The sequence below is a fragment of the Raphanus sativus genome, chromosome 1 (assembly GCF_000801105.2).
Source record: "Raphanus sativus cultivar WK10039 chromosome 1, ASM80110v3, whole genome shotgun sequence".
NCBI lineage: Eukaryota > Viridiplantae > Streptophyta > Magnoliopsida > Brassicales > Brassicaceae > Raphanus > Raphanus sativus.
In genome coordinates, this window is record NC_079511.1 from 22,774,689 (window position 1) to 22,791,821 (window position 17,133).

Consider the following 17,133-nt stretch of genomic DNA (forward strand, 5'->3'; position numbering starts at 1 on the left):
ACATATCAAACAGAGAATATTAAAATAGGATATATTGAAGCAATTTCAATAATTCTACCAAGAAGAGGTAAATGTGGTATCATTATAAAACACATATGTTATATATGATATCTTTTGGCACATTTAGGATGAGTTTCCATAAAAAATAAAAAGACTGTGTTTTCTTGCATAAGTCTGTTTTCGAAGAGAGTCAAAAGCATGTAAGGAATGTAAGACAATCTTTGTTTATGATGGCTATCCTGAATTTGACTTTAATCTTCCAAAAAAAAACATAATCAAAATCTATAAACAAAATTCATTGGATATAGAAATCACCAAATAGAGTTCATTGTCTACAAAATAGAGAAAACATATCAAACAGAGAATATTAAAATATGATAGGTTGGAGAATTTTCAATAATTCTACCAAGAAATAGTTAAATGTGGTATCATTATAAAACACATATGTTATATAGGATATCTTTTGGCACATTCAGGATGGTTTTCCAGAAAAAATAAAAAGACTGTGTTTTCTTGCATAAGTCTGTTTTCGAAGAGAGTCAAAAGCATGTAAGGAATGTAAGACAATCTTTGTTTATGATGGTTATCATGAATTTGACTTTAATCTTCCAAAAAAAAACATAATCAAAATCTATAAACAAAATTCATTGGATATAGAAATCACCAAATAGAGTTCATTGTCTACAAAATAGAGAAAACATATCAAACAGAGAATATCAAAATAGGATAGGTTGAAGCATTTTCAATAATTCTACCAAGAAATAGTTAAATGTGGTATCATTATAAAACACATATGTTATATATGATATTTTTGGCACATTCAGGAGGGATTTATGGGTTTTTCAAGAAATCGTAAATGGGCCCCGAATCCAGTTTAGGACTCTTTGGGCTGTCTTTTGATTCGAGACGTTTGTCGCGATTTCTCCGATAAAATTAATTTTCCGCGGTTTTATCGTAAACCAAACTGATGATCCCATTTGATCGAGAAATCAAGAAATGGTTAGTCGTGGTTTGCGGAAGATCGTAATAAGGATAGTCGAGAGTTCATATTTTTACGTCGTATCGTCGTTTCGGAAGACTTTGGACGCTTCGGAAGATGGTTGGTGTATACATGCTTTTCGTATGGAGCCCGGTCCCTATAGCGACCGCGCTTGTTTCCGAGCTCCGTCACTGCTTCGTATGGAGCCCGGTCGCTATAGCGACCGGGCTTGTTTCCGAACTCTGTCGCTATAGCGACCGTGCTTGTGTTCGAGCTTGGTCACTATAGCGACCGAGCCGGACGTTCCCTTGGCTGTTCTGTGATGACTGAGCTGTGTCCTTGCTGTTTATCGATCTTTCGTTATTTCAAATGATCGCGTTTTAACGAGAACACGATTTAGTCGTAGAGTTCTTCGTATGGATTTGATCTTTACGATTTCTTTCGTAGAGAAAACAAAGATGTATATTTTTATCAAATGTTTTGATACTAACTTCGTCGTCAACACGAACCATTGGAGCTTGTTTCGATACTGTGGACAAATCTTTTCAAGAATTTTATCGTAAAAATAAGTTTAAGTAATTTTTACGAGAATTATCTTTTTCGAGGAATATTTTTTGAACGTTAATTTTGTTGTGACCGTTTTTGACCCCAACAGTGTGTTTTCTTCATAATCAATCAATGGCAAAGAACAAAAGATTCAAACTTTGATTGTTCCAGTGATAACCCAGATTTTGACATTAGTATGGATTGCCCTAGAAGACAAAAGAAAAGTGGCATTAACCATAATTTTTGTTGGGGAAAATGAAACAGAGCCTTAAAGCACGGTAAACGAACACAAAAAGTCAAGCTCCTTGCCCGAAATGGACAACAAACCTGATCTCTAGACCTCTTCCTCTCTTTTATTTTCGCGGGAGATCCCTCGATCCGCTAGCTTCTGATCTCAAATCTCTACTGCTATGTTCTGAAACGAGATGCAGCCTAATCACCTAAAAACAAGCAAATTCGAGAACAAACCAAGATCTCGGCGGCGAGAGAGTGAGAAGGGCCACGATTAGAGAGGGCAGTGAGAGCAACTTCAGCAGCAGAGTGCTCAGCTTGACGGAGAGTGGAACAGTAGTGAGGACTCTCGAAGATCTCGCCGTTGAAGTTAAACAGTGGCCTTGAATCGCGGCGAGTGGTCTGGACCTTCTCTTAAATTAGTATACGATGGGAGATTAAAGCAGCTCCTCTGCGCTAGTTCCTGTAGTTGATTCTTGTACATTTTTTTTCTTCTCTCAAAATTGGAAACACAAGCAAAGACGCACAGAGAAAAAACTATGATCGATCAAAGCTTCGATTTTTAGGGTTTCGTTTCCATGATTCGACCTCTTCTTCTTCTTCCAATCCCAGACTGGGTGTGTGCTTGGGTAAGCGAATGGCTGGGATGGATATTGAAGAAGCGAAATCGGAGGAAAAGTTACAGGAGCTGAGATTAACTCGTTAACCTCGTCACACAAATTCGTCATCCCCATCGCGAAGATTTGTACCATCTCCACCGGCATCATCGCGCTCGAATCCGCCATCCTCCTCCCTCGTTTCTCTGCTATCTTTTGCCGGAGAGGATTTGATTACACACTTCGGATTGGGAGAGAGACGACAACGATTTTTTTTAATTAACCAAAGGAGGGGGCATAAAGGTAAATAATATTTTTAATGAAACCTATTTTTGTTACGTTGAATTGTGAGTGCTAGTTTGGGAAAAAAATTGGATTGGTGCTATATTTGTCTTTTTCTCATCTGATAATAAGCTATATTTAAATTGTTTGATTATTTCAGACTAAAAAACATAAATATTGGAGATCTAATTATAAATTGAAGAATATGTTTTTTAAAAAATTTCATGCTGTGCAAAGCACGAATCATCACCTTTGTTTGTATTTTACAAAAAAATTATTGTGCATGATAGTATATGTTATATAAATCTAATCTTTTTCGACGATTGTATAACATAATCTCCGTCTGGTTTATCTGTATTTAATATACAAACGACTTTTTGTGAACTGATATATTTCATGTGTAATGATACATCTCTTTATACTTATCCATTTTTATTTCATATCATTAGAAATATACTCTCTCCGTTTTGTTTTAATTGTCGTTCAAGGTTTATACACACATATTAAGAAAACATATGATTTTGTATATTTCCAAGATAAAAACACAATTACCTATGCATCTAACCACATTTCAACCAAATTTTGAAATGAAAATGTTTTCATTGAAACTCTAAAACGACACTTATTTTGAAATGAAAATGTTTTCCTATAACGTCAATTAAATGGGTTTTTTTCTTCTCTCAAAATTGGAAACACAAGCAAAGACGCACAAAGAAAAAACTACGATCGATCAAAGCTTCGATTTTTAGGGTTTCGTTTCCATGATTCGACCTCTTCTTCTTCCAATCCCAGACTGTGTGTGTGCTTGGGTAAGCGAATGGCTGGGATGGAGATTGAAGAAGCGAAATCGGAGGAAAAGTTACAGGAGCTGAGATTAACTCGTTAACCTCGTCCCACCAACTCGTCATCCCCGTCACGAAGATTTGTACCATCTCCACCGGCATCATCTCGTTCGAATCCGCCATCCTCCTCCCTCGTTTCTCTGCTATCTTTTGCCGGAGAGGATTTGATTACACACTTCGGATTGGGAGAGAGACGACAACGATTTTTTTTTGATTAATCAAAGGAGGGAGCATAAAGGTAAATAATGCTTTTAATAAAACGTATTTTGTGACTTTGAACTATGAGTGCTAGTTTGGGAAAAGAATTTGGATTGATGCTATATTTGTCTTTTTCTCATCTGATAATAAGCTATATTAAAATTGTTTGATTATTTCAGACTAAAAAACATAAATATTAGAGATCTAATTATAAATTGAAGAATATGTTTTTTTTTAAATTTCATGCTGTGCAAAGCATGAATCATCACCTTTGTTTGTATTTTATAAAAAAATTATTGTGCATGATAATATATGTTATATAAATCTAATCTTTTTCGACGATTGTATAACATAATCTCCGTCTGGTTTATCTGTATTTAATATACAAACGACCTTTTGTGAACTGATATATTTCATGTGTAATGATACATCTCTTTATACTTGTCCATTTTTATTTCATATCATTAGATTTACTCTCTCCGTTTCGTTTTAATTGTCGTTCTAGGTTTATACACACATATTAAGAAAATATATGATTTTGTATATTTCCAAGATAAAAACACAATTACCTATGCATCTAACCACATTTCAACCAAATTTTGAAATAAAAATGTTTTCATTGAAACTCTAAAACGACACTTATTTTGAAATGAAAATGTTTTCCTATAACGTCAATTAAATCGAAACAGAAAGAGTACTTAATTCTAAATGTTTACTTTTATTCTCATTTTCCTATAATACAATTACCTATACATCTAACCACATTTCAACCAAATTTTGAAATGAAAATGTTTCCATTGAAACTCTAAAACGACACTTATTTTGAAATGAAAATGTTTTCCTATAACGTCAATTAAATGGAGACAGAAAGAGTACTTAATTCTAAATGTTTACTTTTATTCTCATTTCCCTCCCCCACCCCCAAGGTGCGACTCATATCTTAGTTTCTACAAGTATTAAACATCATTTAAATAGCAGAAAATGGGAAGAATTAGTTATACTCAAATCATAACTAGACCACTTACAAACAAAATTTCCATCTCAGCCATATAAAGCTTAGGAGACAATCTCATTAATTTTCTTTTCATAATCTAATCTATAAAAATAAATCCTATCAAACTGCGTCCAAACTCATCTCTCCGATTTAATCGACGTTAAAACCACTCCACGTACGTCATCCACAATCCAAACCAATCCCATCTCATCAGACTCTTCCGCAACCAATGCTTCTACCCTTCAGAAGCTCCCTATCAAAGTAGGAATCTTTTATAATAATCACCAGCCACGTGTTCCATGAAATTTCCCAGTGAACCGTTTCTGGGTCTTATCTCTCTTTCACTTAACATATGGTTTAAAGTTGGAAACTTTCTAAAAGAGTAATCTTTTATATGAAGCAAATTGGTGGTTTTACTATAAGTAAATTATCCACTCTTGCGATATGATGATTCTGAAGAAAGATAAGTGTCTGTCTAGCTTTCAAGTTTTTACGTTTTTATTATCAAAAGTTTCACCTTTCAAAGTTAAACCCTTATTGAATAGGGTTTCTTCATGTTGAGTATTTAGATCCGATTAGGTTAGGTTTAGCTTTCCGTTCATTGCGTGATTAGGTTTGTTCGATTCTTTCAGGTTTGAGATCAAAGTGACAAAGAACAATTGAACAACACAAGATTTGTTCACTCGGTGTTCGCTGATCTACTCACTGGGAGGGAACGGCATCCCTCAACTGATCACTATCAACTCAAGCTTATACAGAGTACAACAATGGCGAATCAATCGCTTACAACAACGAAAAATGAAGACAGAGTAGCTCACTTGCGAATCCTCTATGACGCCGGTAAACCACCGCTGGAATGGTTCGATCTCAACCGTGTACCGCTTTCGTGGCTCCGTCGATGTCAACCTATCGACTTGAGCTAAGTTCTCCCTATCTCTTCTTCGTTCTCTGTATCTCTTGAGCTGTGATCTCTCTCTCGTCGTTGTGACGATGAGATCTGATGAGTTTGTTATAACAACCTCATCCACTTGTCGTTTTCCCTGAAATGCTGCGTTTCATTTTAGCATTCACAAATGCTCTTGGGCTGAGACTAGGGCTTCTCTTCTTTCTTGCAGGTTGGTGACGATATGGGCTGTGAATCGCGAAGCCCGGTTTTGGTGTTTGACTGAACCAGACTAACCGAAATTCACAATCTCCACCTTTCAGACAGAACACCGAAATATTGTCTCTCTCTTCTCGAACCCTAGCCTCTTGTCTCTCTGAGGCGATCCATCGCCTCCTCTCGTCACCGACGCTTATCGACGACTTCAGGAGCAACCCTTTGCTCTCGTGATGACAGAGAGCCTCTACGGATGTAAGGTACTCTCTGTATCCCTCTCTCTTCTCTTTTCTTCTTCTGATTTGCTTCGACTGACGAAGTAAACCATTCTCGGATCTTTCACTTTCTGACCCTTTTCTTTTCTTCTCCTTGCAGATCAAGATGAACGATGCTTCAATCTCTGACCAGACCTATCGGCTAGACTCAGAGGATGAACCGACGAACTGTTGACGACTCTGCATGAATCTGATCTGAGTCAGACTGTTCCAAAATCAACTGTCAGACTTCAAATCTTCAGACTTTCCGTGACATTGAACCCAGATAAGTAACCACTGACTTCTCTCCCTTTCGATGAACACTGAACCTTTCAAGATAAATTGACACTGATGATGAAAACTCTTACTAACTCTGATCTTCTTTCTGTTTCAGGAACCTTGAAGAGACTCCACCTGAAACTGAACTCCACCTGAGAAGAAACTCCACCTCGCTTCCTATACTCGGGTAACGACTTCTCTCTTTTCACTTCAAGTTGGTTTGATATCAGCGAGTTTAGTAACAACATCGTTACCCGGAGCCGCTTCCTTCTCAGAACAGATTCACCAGCTCAGAGCAGAGTCTGAACTTCGGACCAGGTAACACTTTAGTTAGGAAATCGGCTGGATTTTTGCTTGTGTGAATCTTGTGTAGGATAATATCACCCTGAGCAACAATATCACGGATGAAGTGATATTTGTTTGCAACATGTTTAGTCCTTTCGTGAAATACTCTGTTTTTAGCTAGAGCTAGGGCACTCTATGAATCACAATGCATCTTCACGCTTCCTGGTTTTAGGCCTAGTTCTTCACATATCCCTTTTAACCAAATAGCTTCTTTGGTTGCTGTGGAGAGTGCCATATACTCTGCCTCAGTAGTCGACAAAGCTACAACTGATTGTAGGTTAGATCTCCATGAAACTGTATTACCCCAAACCTTGAAAACATACCCAGTAACTGAACGTCGTCTGTCTAAATCAGCCGAGTAATCTGAATCTGAAAATCCTTCAATAGAACGCACATCACTCTTAACAAACGTTAAACTGGTTTTAGATTCACCACGTAGAAACTTTAAAATCCACTTCACTGCCAACCAATGCTCCATGCTAGGTTTAGACATAAACCTGCTCACAACTCCCACTGCATGTGCTAAGTCTGGTCTTGAGCCAATCATGGCATACATGAGGCTCCCGACTGCACTTGCATAAGGGATTCCTTCCATCTCTGATGCACCTGCTAACACCTCTGCCTTGGTTTGACTCTTCAATTTGAATTGAGGCGCCAATGGAGTTGTGACTGGCTTAGCATCTTGCATCCCGAAACTCTTTAGAACTTTCTCAATGTATGCCTCCTGAGAGAGTACTAAAGTTCCCTTCTTCCTGTCACGAATAATGTCCATTCCAAGAATTCTGGAAGCCCTTCCTAAATCTTTCATTTCGAATTCTCTATTCAGACTGTCTTTCATCTTCTGAATCTCAGTCATATCTCCTGAAGCAATTAGCATATCATCCACGTATAGAAGTAGATAGATTTCCTTAGGAGTATCAACACTTCTCATGTAGACACACGAATCATACTCACTCTGTAGAAACTTTTCTTTCTTCATGAAACAGTCAAACCCTAGATTCCACTGTCTAGGAGATTGCTTTAGACCATATAGATACTTCCTTAGGAGACACACCTTGTTCTCATCCTCGGGTTTCACATAACCTTCAGGTTGACCCATTAGAATCCTTTCGTCTAGGTTCCCGTGTAGAAAAGCAGTCTTGACGTCTAGTTGTTCCAACTCATAGTCTCGGTTCACCACAATTGAAAGCATCAGTCTTATTGAGACATGCTTGACAACTGGTGAAAACACTTCATTGTAGTCAATGCCTTCCTTATGTGAATACCCTTTAGCAACTAGTCTTCCCTTGTATCTCCTGTCCTCCACACCGGGGATTCCCGGTTTATACTTGAAGAGCCACTTGCAGCCAACGGTCTTCTGACCTTTTGGTCTCTCAATGAGATCCCAAGTGTGATTTCTGTCAAGTGAATCCATCTCTTCGTCTGCAGCATTATCCGAGTGCTTCCAGTCTTTACTCCTCTTTGCCTCTTCGTAAGATTTAGGTTCTTCCCTCTCAATGTCATCTGCTACAGCTAGTGCATAAGCAACTAGATTTTCATCCTCATATCTAGATGGTGGTCTAACATTCTGTCTTCTGACTCGATCTCTCGCAAGCATGTAGTTATCAATAGAGCCTGTAGATTCACTATCCTCAACAAACGTCAACCCTTATGTATCACTGTCACTCTCTGAATCACTTGAACTCCCATGAACCTCTGAATCTTGTTGAGACTGCTCTGAGTTTCCAGGATCAGACGTTTCACCATGTTCATAGTTAGGACCACTTGGTCCTTGAATCAGACTTGGACTGAAAGATACCTTTCTTTTAGGTTCCTTAGTTTGATTTCATGAATCCTTTTCACTCTCTGTAACCTTCTTAGCTTGCGTGTCTTTGTAGATCTCATCCTCCCTGAATACAACGTTCCTGCTCGTAGTACACTTTAGGTCCTCTGGAATCCACACTCTGTAACCCTTCACACCAAATGGATAACCCACGAAAACTCCTTTAACTGCTCTAAGGCTAGTCTTCTCCTGAGTAACGTGAACATAGGCTGTGCAACCAAACCTCCTCAAGTGTGATAAATCAGGCATGTTCCCTGACCCAACTTCTTCTGGAAGTTTGAAGTCAATGGTTGAATTTGGTGTCCTGTTTATCAGATACACTGCTGTAGAAGTAGCTTTTGCCCAAAACTCCTATCCCAATCCGGTTTCAGCTAGCATGCTTCTCACTTTATCCATTATGGTGCGGTTCATACGTTCTGAAACCCCATTCTGTTGAGGAGTGTAGTTGCAAGTTCTATGTCGTTTGATTCCAGACTTTCTGCACAACTCGTCAAGCTGTTTATTGCAATACTCCAACTCATTATCAGTGCGAAGGCACTTGATTTTCTTCTCAGTATGACTCTCAACAGCTTTCTTCCATTCCACAAACTTAGAAAATGCTTCGTCTTTAGTTCTTAGGAAGTAGACCCAAACTTTCTTTGAGAAGTCATCTATGAAGCTTATGAAATATTTGCAACTAGCCAGACTCTCTGGAGTTTATGGAGAACCCCATAGATCTGAATGCACATACTCTAGGATGCCTTTAGTAGTATGCTTAGCCTTAGGAAAACTTTGTTTATGTGATTTACCCAATACACAACCTTCACAAAACTCTAGCTTTCCCATTTCAGTCTTAGGTATATAACCTTCCTTCACGAGCATATCCATGTTCTTTGAACTCATGTGTCCTAACCGTGAATGCCATATAGTAGTCTTAGCTCCAGTAGACTCACTGATATTAGCTTCACCACGTGACACTGTTCCTTGTAGATAGTACAACCCATTCTCATACTTGCCAGTGATCACCTTCTGTCCATCTTTGTAGAATGTCACAGTGAAATCTCCACCTTGATAGTTACACCCTGATTTCTCTAGCATTCCATAGGAGATTAAGTTCCTGCTCATATCTGGCATATAGCGAACATCTTTGAGAATAATCATTGCTCCATCTTCATTAGTAATTTTGATTTTACCAATGCCCTTGACTTTGCATTGAGTGTTGTTCGCCATTAGAACTTTGCTTCCATCTCCTTCTTGTAGATCAAATAAGACATCCTTGTTAGGTGTAATGTGAAATGTGCAACCTGAGTCTAGAACCCACTCGTCTCTAGAATCATGTATGCTTGCTGTGAGCACTAACGGTTGCCTTATCTCAGTTACTGAATTCACTGCTTGTTCACCACCATTTTTGTGTCCTCTGTTTGGACAATCACGCTTCCAGTGACCTTCTTTTCCACATGAGAAACACGTGCCTTTCTTAGTCTTATCTGATCTGACTTTAGACTTAGATCAATCACCTTTGCTTCTAGACCTGTTGTACTTCTTGTTGTTACCATTATCTGATCGCTTAGACGACCTTCCTCTTGACTCAACAGATAGGCCTTCTGATGTAGTTTTATTTTTATTCAGTAAACCTTTCTGTCTGAGTTCATCTTCTTTTGAATATGCAGATGTAACAACTTCAGAGACAGTGAGAGTGTCTCTGCCAGTGCCGTATTGAAGAGTGTGAACCAGTTGCTCATACGCAGCAGGAAGACCAGAGAGTAACTGTATAGCTTGATCTTCGTCTGTAATGGTAATATTCAAACTCTCTAGATCAGCTATCAGTTTTAGAAACACATCCACATTTTCTTCAATCGACTTATCCTCTTCCATTTTGTAACAAGAGAACTGACGCTTCAGGTAGATCCTGTTTGGAAGAGACTTGAGCTGATATAGCTTCTCCAGGGACTTCCACATGCCAAGAGCAGTCTGCTCGTGCATGATTTTCCTCAAGATTGAATCACTCAAGCAGGTACACAGTAAGCTTCTGACTCGTAAATCTTTATCAGCCTTCTTCTGATCAACTTTAGGTTTCTCACCTTCTTCTTGTTTTTCAGATACTGACGTAACCACGAAGTCTTCTTGTAACACTGCAAGGAGACCTTGAATCTCCAGCTGAGCCATCATCTTATACTTCCACATTCTGAAATCCCCCTTTCCATCAAACTTATCCATCTCGAACTTTCCATGAGTTCTCTCCATCTTGAAATGTAAGGATCTCAGGAGCAACTGCACACAGAAAGCGAATAGCAGCAATCACAGCAACACAAGCAGGAGATCTACAAACCTCAGTGATCGCAGTAAGTAATCACAGATAAGTAACCTCTCCTTCTCCTTCCTTATCAGATCTGATCTTACTCGTTACCTTAGCACCCAACCTTGTGCTCTGATACCAATTGTTGAGTATTTAGATCCGATTAGGTTAGGTTTAGCTTTCCGTTCACTGCGTGATTAGGTTTGTTCGATTCTTTCAGGTTCGAGATCAAAGTGACGAAGAACAAATGAACAACACAAGATTTGTTCACCCGGTGTTCGCTGATCTACTCACCGGGGAGGGAACGGCATCCCTCAACTGATCACTATCAACTCAAGCTTATACAGAGTACAACAATGGCGAATCAATCGCTTACAACAACGAAAAATGAAGACAGAGTAGCTCACTTGCCGAATCCTCTATGACGCCGGTAAACTACCGCCGGAATGGTTCGATCTCAACCGTGTACTGCTTTTGTGGCTCCGTCGACGTCAACCTCTCGACTTGAGCTAAGTTCTCCCTATCTCTTCTTCGTTCTCTGTATCTCTTGAGCTGTGATCTCTCTCTCGTCATTGTGACGATGAGATCTGATGAGTTTGTTATAACAACCTCATCCACTTGCCGTTTTCTCTGAAACGCTGCGCTTCATTTTAGCATTCACAAATGCTCTTGGGCTGAGACTTGGGCTTCTCTTCTTTTTTGCAGGTTGGTGACGATATGGGCTGTGAATCGCGAAGCCCGGTTTTGGTGTTTGACTGAACCAGACTAACCGAAATTCACACTTCATTCCATTGCCAAAGCTTCTGTTGTTGATACCAACATATTTAACTTTACTACTCCATATGCTATCAGGATAAATCTACAGGTCATGTGACTAAAGAGGACCTCGGGAGGTCTACATGGACATTTCTAGACACACTTGCTGCCCAGGTTGACTCTTACTTTTCCTCAATTTTAGACTTATGTACATTGCATAGCTATATATATCATCCAACTACATTTCTTGATGAACATGTTTGTTTTAAGAGGGTTCTTTTGGGTATCGGTTGTTTGGTTGAAATCCGTTGAGCTTTGGGAGAGTTAAGATTGATCTCTGTTCTATGATTTATAGAGTGAAATAAAGAGAGTTCTGGTTCATTTTTTTTCTGAATCATGTTTATATGTTATGGATGGATGAGACCTGTAGCTGTTTATAAGATGATGTTTGTGAATTGTGTAATAATTTTAGGTATGTATTCTGAATTAGATCAAGTTGAAATTGGTAGTAATGCTAGAACTTTCAGCTTGAAATTCCTAATTAATATATATCAAGGCTTAACCTTGTGACCAGTGTTTCTCATCACCCTGCATTCCCAAACTCCCAAGTGTTCTTCATGTGAAAGCTTATAACGAAAATTTGTTTACGGTGTAGATGGCAATACTTTCTCGGATGTACCCTTGTAGAGAATGTGCTGATCACTTCAAAGAAATCCTAAGGTAATATTATCTCATAGTAACGCATTGCATCTTATTCTAGTTGATTTTAATCACTCGTTCTCTCTTGGTTTGGTTCATGATAGATCAAATCCACACAACCTGGCTCTCAGGAAGAGTTCTCGCAGTGGCTTTGCCATGTACACAACACCGTAAATAGAAGGTATAAACTGAAAGAAGAATAATGTTTAGGTTATTGATGGGCATTCTTGAACATCTTAAACTTATGGGGCATGGTTAAAAAGAGTTGAAACTTTGTGAATGTATTGAGAACTCATGATCCATATTGTGCAATTCTAAACTTTTGCAGTTTGGGGAAGTTGGTGTTCCCTTGCGAGAGAGTGGATGCAAGATGGGGCAAGTTATAGAGTGCAATCAGAAAAGTTGTGATCTTCATGGAACTTCTATGGACTTCTAGACATCATCTTATATTTTTACGAAATTACGATCCATTTTATTTACTTCTTCTCAGCAAAGTAAAATTTGTAATTGGTAATTTTATTAAAAAAATTAGTTTACTAATAGAATAACATGAAAAATCACGGATGATGTTGAAAACAGCTGAAGTAATCATGTTTTTTAGACTTCAAAATTTTAATTATTATTACGGTGTTAAGATCATTTGATTCTCAAACTATGCAAAAATATATATACGAATTATTAGGCTTTTTAAACCATAATTAATTCAGTTTTAGGATTGGTCCTTTGTTAAAAATGGCAACTACTTAAAATCTAAGTAACTAACTAAAATAGAGTTGTTAAAACAAATTGTTGTTGTGTAAATTTATGTAAAAGATACTTTTCTTTTTCTTTTTTGACAAAAGGGCTTTCAAAAGATACTTTTCTGAGTAAAGATAAAACCAGTGTTTTTCATAGATAATAGAAAGTGCAAATAGATCGAAAGAGTTGGAGCATAACATTCAACTTGTGCTCAAAATAGCTTCCTTCGTCTATGTTTTTGCCTTCAATATTTTTTTTCTTTTTGCAATTTGTGAAACGTTACCTCTAAGAAACTTTGGAACAACCAAAAATCAAGTACTTAAATCACATCTTGGTTTGATTCAAGGGCACGCATGATTAGATAACTATACTAAATAATTACTTAATTATGGTAAGTAATTTTATAATATTTTACACCAGCTCTCCATGTGTATCATGTTTTGTGCAAACCCCATATTTTAAATAATCGAGTAATGTTTAAGTTTGAGCAGCAGATAGTCTCAAGAACTATGCTTGTACTAAATATAGAGAATATCCTATGTGGGGATTACTACAATTTGTATTTCTTCACTACACTTGTTACAGAAGCTACTTGTTCAACTATCTGAAATACACTGGAATTTTCTATATAATAAAAATATAATCTCACAGAAAAATACACATTATTTAGTAATGAAATGAATTTCCTTGTCATAAGAAAAAATAAGTAGAATATCCTTGAACATAGGTAGGCATGCAAAAAACTTTGTGCACAAGTCACTGTATTGATGAATCGCAAATACAAGTCTTTTTGGAACACTCGCAAATACAAGTCTATTTAAGGTTTACAATCTCGAAAACTAGACTGAGAATTATAGAAAAGGAAGAATATAATATATATAGTGATAATATAAGAAAAAAACTTTTGAATAATAATAATGTGTTGGGATTAAGTGGAAAGGATGTTCTAAGTCTGGAAAGTAGAAAGGTAACGGTATTAAATCATTAGTATATCTTAATTATTTGTCAAAAAGGGTTTTGATGTTTTTAATTACTTTCAAAGTTGGCTAACTAATATTGGTCACCCGAGTGAATAAACAAATACGATTAGTCAATAATCTGTGAAGTATGCTTCAAGTCACATGATCTTAGGAAACTTAGCTGATAAACAAATAGTAATTCATAAACAAATTCAAAATTACGAACCCTTAAATAAAGTAATGAATATGGATCTTACGAGCATGCTAATAAAACACCGACTACATTACATGCGTGTAGTTATATATTAGACCTAACGTTTGAATTCTATATAAATCTTATAATGTTTTTTTGTCAAAACATGGTACATATCTTTTTAATTTCAACTACCATCCAACAATTATATCATCCATAAAATGATGTCTAACGAATAGTCATTGTGATGTATCTTATTGTTAAAAATTACATAAAATTTTTACTTTGATGCAAGAGGATTAAGAATATTTTAATATTTTACAAAAAAATTCATTTAGTATAGAAATAGTGTTTTCGACTATATTATATGTTTTGCCTGTTTATCAGTGCCACTTGCAATCGAATGTTGTTTGTTTGTATGTTGCTTTTTATAATTAGCTGTATTTTGCAGAAATTGAAAATTTTAATGGTTTGTCAGCATTCCTCCATTCTTTCAATGGTTGTGATCAAATTGTTGATGCAGGTGATTGTTTACTGTGTTTGGCGCGAGAGAAATTCTCGCATCTTCAAACAGGTGGCCACCACAGAAGCAGGGGTGATTGTAATTGTGGATCGGCTGATCAGAGACAGGCTACTCTCTATTCCTCCATCAAAGGCCAGGATCTCCTTCTTTGCTGCAGCTATTCTTCTCCCTCACTTTTCGTCCTTCTTAGTTTATAGCGCTTTTCCTTTGTTGTTTGTTTTTCCTTTTATCTTTGTAATAAGTGGATCTCCACAACTATGTAAAACAGAAAAACTTGGTATGAATTTTAACATTTACACCCAAAAAAATAATAAACTAGGACTTACATTTCAGTTGCGGAGAAACTATGTCACATCTCGCAATGACCATTAAACGAACATAGCAAAGTATACAAATTTGTTCGCCTGTGAGTAATAATACTATTAAGAAAAGTAAGCAAAGGAAACTTAACGCGGATAAGAAAGAAAATCATTACACACACGCTATTGCTTTTTTAGTGTAATGAAGTTGTCAAAGTAGTTAGATCGTGTTTTGTGTCTAAGAGAGAGATGGGTCTTACTAAAGTGTCTTTTCCCTATTTCCAATTTAATAACAATCAAAGAGATGTCATCCCCACACCTTATTTACATTTTTGTTTAGTGGTTTAGCTATAAAGTTTTTTTTTTAACATGGTTTAACTATAAAAGTTTAGAATACAATTTGTACTTTCAATTATTTCGAAGTTTTTATAATATTCAAAAAAAAAAAGAAGTTTTGATATAATTAAAGTCGTTTACGTATACATGCTGAACATGATCCCGGAGTGTTGGGTGTGTGCCGTGTCCGCTTTCGAATAGATTAAGGTATGTCCTTTGTAATGATAATCATCATTTTTATCAAATTAATCATAACTAGATGATTCTCCCGTTCTCATGCACGAGAATAAATACTTATAAAATAATCAAATAATAATAATTGTTAAACATTTAAATATGTTGTTTATTATTTTCGTAATTCTATAATTTGTATTTATGATAAATAAATAGAATAGTATTAGGTATCATTACATAGAAATAAGTATATATACATTTGCTGACAAAAAAGTATATATATTTGTTCATAACTTTTAAGTTATTTTAATTTATATCATGAAAAATGTTATACTACGCATTATTATGTTTTAGATATGCGATGTCATGTATAGTAATTTAGATCGGTTCATATATGGTATTGTTGAACTCCATATTTGTTTGCAAAGTAAACAACAATTTATATGTTCTTTGAGAAAAAGATATAAAAAGCTGGAATTGCATTAATAAATAATTCTAATATTTTTAAAAAATTATGTATGTTATTTTAGATATAACTATATAAAATAAATTAAAGTGCTATGATATTGAGAGTTGAATAAGCAAACCAATTCTGAAGTATTTCAAAAATTAATCGATTAATTATGAATTCATAAGGTAATTACACCCAAAAATTCAAAAGATTTTATCTAAACGTATGTTTTCATCTTAATTAGATATTTTATTTCAAACATGATATTTTAGACAATTCAAATGTTAATTTTGGGATATGTTTTGCACCTGTTATTTCAAACTGAACAACAGTTATTTTTTTTTAATTTAATAAGATTAAAATTAGATTACTATTTTTAGCTTCATTTAGTTCAGTTCATCCTTTTATATTTCTAAATATATTTTATAAATCATATAAAATTTGATAAGTTTGTTTAAAATACATATAAACACAAAAAAATTGTTGTAGTTGTACTCATAAACATATTTTATAATATTTGAAAATTCATGTACATATATGAATGTTTATAAAGGAACTAAATCTTAATAATTGGTAAATCATCACTTTTTTAGAATTGTGAATACATTTTATAATTAATTTTATCTATGAAAGTTAGGTAGATTTTTAATTTTGAATTTTGTATTTTTTTCTTAATTTAGCATGTGATTTGAAAAAATGATATTAGATGATCACTTTACATTGTTTGAAATTATTTTTCTTTAAATCATTTGATCAAAAATATAATCAGTATAAATATGTTTTCTTAAATATATCTAAATTATTTATTTTTATTATATATACACCTATATATATTGAAAATATATAGATATTTGCTTTTTATTTTTGTTTTTAGGAAAATATAAAGTAATAAAAAATAAATTCGTTTTGTATATACAAAATATATATTTATAGATATTTCCTTTTTATTATATATGGTTTTGTAACATACATAAACGAAATTTAAAAAGATAACTAAGACTTTATTAATAAAAAGGAAATTAAGCAATTTTTAGTAATGGTAATTGAATATAACTAAAATTAATTCATTAACGGTATTCGTGTAATTGACTTTTGTGACAATCAAAGTGAGTACGACACATAAAAAAACTGATTTTTCAAATAACATTGTAGAGATATTGCTAAACCCGCATGATGCATCGTCGGTTTGTTAATAAAATATTCTTGTTGTTAACATACTGAATTATTTGAGCAAGAATAGCATATGATCATTTTTCCTATTAC

General features: G+C 35.4%; 1 long non-coding RNA gene across 4 annotated transcripts; it reads left to right on the top strand.

Moving 5' to 3' along the window:
• The first annotated feature begins 1,515 nt into the window (after positions 1-1,515).
• Positions 1,516-12,810, top strand: LOC108841894 (uncharacterized). Of its 4 annotated transcripts, XR_008935258.1 has the most exons (6): positions 5,318-6,027; positions 6,143-6,618; positions 11,448-11,672; positions 12,154-12,218; positions 12,302-12,378; positions 12,526-12,810. It is a non-coding gene; the product is annotated as an uncharacterized LOC108841894 (long non-coding RNA). The 4 variants fall into 4 exon arrangements; XR_008935261.1 differs by lacking the exons at positions 5,318-6,027; positions 6,143-6,618 and adding an exon at positions 1,516-2,655 and having other exon boundaries at positions 11,595-11,672; positions 12,526-12,805; XR_008935259.1 differs by lacking the exons at positions 5,318-6,027; positions 6,143-6,618 and adding an exon at positions 3,284-3,714 and having other exon boundaries at positions 11,595-11,672; positions 12,526-12,804.
• Positions 12,811-17,133: the final 4,323 nt, after the last annotated feature.